Genomic DNA, 3,179 nt, shown 5'->3' on the forward strand with positions numbered 1-3,179 from the left:
GTACAGCAAAGTGATTCAGTTATACGTATATTATATATTCTTTTTTATATTCGTTTCCATTATTATTTATCATAAGATACTGAATATGGTTCTCTGTGCTATACAGTAGGACGTTGTTGTTTATCCATTCGATATATAATAGCTTACGTCTGCTAACCCCAACCTCCCACTCCATCCCTCCCCGAACCCCCTCCCCCTTGGCAACCACCAGTCTGTTCTCTATGTCCATAAGTCTGTTTCTGTTTCATAAATACGTTCATTTGTGTCATATTTTAGATTCCACATATAAGTGATATCATATGGTATTTGTCTTTCTTTTTCTGACTTAATTCACTAAGTATGATCATCTCTAGTTGCATCCATGTTGCTGCAAATGGCATTATTTCATTCTTTTTTATGGCTGAGTGGTATTACATTGTGTCAGTATATATATATGTACCACATTTGCTTTATCCATTCATCTGTCAATGGACATTTAGGTTGTTTCCATGTCATGGCTATTGTGAATAGTGTTGCTATGAACATAGGGGTGCATGTGTTTTTTTGAATTATAGTTTTGTCTGGATATATGCCCAGGAGTGGGATTGCTGGACCATATGTTAATTCTATTTTTAGTTTTCTGAGGAGCTGTTTTCCACAGTGGCTACACCAACTTACATTCCCACCAACAGTGTAGGAGGGTTCCCTTTTCTCCACACCTTCTCCAGCATTTGTTATTTGTAGGCCTCCTAGTGATGGCCATTCTGACCAGTGTGAGGTGGTACTTCATTGTAGTTTTGATTTGCATTTCTCTAATAATTAGTGATGTTGAGCATCTTTTCATGTGCCTATTGGCTGTCTGTATTTCTTCTTTGGAGAAATCTCTGTTTAGGTCTTCTACCCATTTTCTGATTGGTTTGTTTGTTTTTTTGTTGTTGAGTTGTATGAGCTGTTTGTATATTTTGGAAATTAAGCCCTTGTCAGTCGCATCATTTGCAAATATTTTCTCCCAGCCCATAGGTTGTCTTTTCATTTTGTTTATGGTTTCCTTTGCTGTGCAAAAGCTTGTAAGTTTGATTAGGTCCCATTTGTTTATTTTTCTTATTTCTACTGCCTGGGGAGACTGACCTAAGAAAATATTGATACGATTTATGTTAGAGAATGTTTTGCCTATGATCTCTTCTAGGAGTTTTATGGTGTTATGTCTTATATTTTAGTCTTTAGGCCATTTTGAGTTTATTTTTGTGCATGGTGTGAGGGTGTGTTCTAACTTCACTGATTTACATGAGGCTGTCCAACTTTCCCAATACCACTTGCTGAAGAGGACTGTCTTGCTTCCTTTGTCAAAGATTAATTGACCATGGGGGTGTTTTTATTTCTGGGCTCTCTGTTCTCTTCCATTGATCCATATGTCTGTTTTTTTGCCAATACCATTGCTGTTTTGATTACTGTAGCTTTGTAGTATTGTCTGAAGTCTGGGAGGTTTATGCCTCCTGCTTTGTTTTTTTCCTTCAGGATTGCTTTGGCAATTCTGGGTCTTTTATGGTTCCATATGAATTTTAGGATTATTTATTCTAATTCTGTGAAAAATGTCATGAGTAATTTGATAGGGATCGCATTAATTCTGTAGATTGCTTTGGCTAGTGTGGCCATTTTAACAATATTAATTCTTCCAATCCAAGAGCATGGATATCTTTGCATTTCTTTGAATCATCTTCAGTTTCCTTTATTAATGTTTTATAGTTCTCAGTGTATAAGTCTTTCACTTCCTTGGTTAGGCTTATTCCTAAGTATTTTATTTTGGGGGGTTTGATTTTTAAAGGTTTTTTTTTTTTTAAACATTCCCTTTCTGATATTTCATTGCTGGTGTAAAGAAATGCAACCAATTTCTGTATGTTAATCTTGTATCCTGCTGCCTTGCTGAATTCGTTTGTCAGTTCTAGTAGTTTTTGTGTGGAGTCTTTAGGGTTTTCTATGTATAGTATCATATGTGATGGGTTTTAAACAAGGAAGAGGCCTGACCAAGGCTAACAAGTGGGAAGCAAACATGGGTCTTCTCACTCCCAAGCAGTGCCCTCCATGAGGACCCCTCACCCTCCTTCCAGTCACACAGACCCCCAAATGCCAATATGTCTTCCTCTGCCCCTCTCGTGTCGAGTATCACCGATAGCTCCTCACCTGAACAGTGAAAGAAGGGTGAGGGGGCCTCTTTTGACGATCCTAGAAAAAAGAACTGCATCATTTCATATGACCTACTTACAAACCTGGGTGGCTGTAGACCATCGATATAAATTCCTAGTTTCTATCATATTTAGTTTAGCTGGTGACTATGAATGTTTGAACAGCATACAAATTTATGGTCAGAAAATATTAGCTCCTAAACACTGCAACCCTGGCCCCCAGTCACCTCTTTAAATTCAGATTGTTTCCCCATTCCATCATTTGCGATCAGAGTTTTCATCGTGGGCAGATTTGTACAGGTTGGCCCTAGACCTGGGATTTATTTGTGCCCATAAACAAAACCCCAATATTAGTCACAAACTATTTCTGATTCTCAGTTAATGTTCTTAAACATCTTGTATCCCAGGGGACTCTTTGCCCCGTCATATGAAGATGATGTTTCAAGATTTATATTTCCCCAAAGAAGCAAGTAGATCATAAAACCTAATGTATTCCGTGGTTTGGAATGATAATTTTGCAAATAGGTGAAGGAATATTTCACTGCGGATCATTACAACATCAATGTAAGTTGTTAATATACTACTTACTACTTCCCTTTAAATATTCATCCAGCTCCTGTTTATGGAATGGCTTCTATGTCCCCCAGTATGGGCTGTGGGTGGGTCATGTAATGGGGATGGGGGCAAAGCTGGGGACAGCTCCCTGACTGGGCTGGGAGGGCTGTGGACAGAGACAGAAGAGAAGCTGGCAGAGGCAAAATGACCAGTCGTGGGCAGCATGCTGGAGACCACGAAGGGGGAGAGCTTTGGCAAGGAGAAGGGGCAACAGCAGAGTCCAGGCATGATGCTGTACATGGCCGCAAGGATGTCTGTCCCTGGAGACTTGGCCGTGATGGGCAGAGGTATACACAGAGTCCAAATGCAGAGAGGATGAGGAAGAGGGTAAGAAAAAGAGGTATGCGATACCGGGAAACTACTGGAGCAGAGGAGGATTCAATTTAACCAATGTTTTCTGAGTAT

Source organism: Lipotes vexillifer, unplaced genomic scaffold (assembly GCF_000442215.2).
Source record: "Lipotes vexillifer unplaced genomic scaffold, Lipotes_vexillifer_v1.1 scaffold809, whole genome shotgun sequence".
Classification (NCBI taxonomy): domain Eukaryota; kingdom Metazoa; phylum Chordata; class Mammalia; order Artiodactyla; family Lipotidae; genus Lipotes; species Lipotes vexillifer.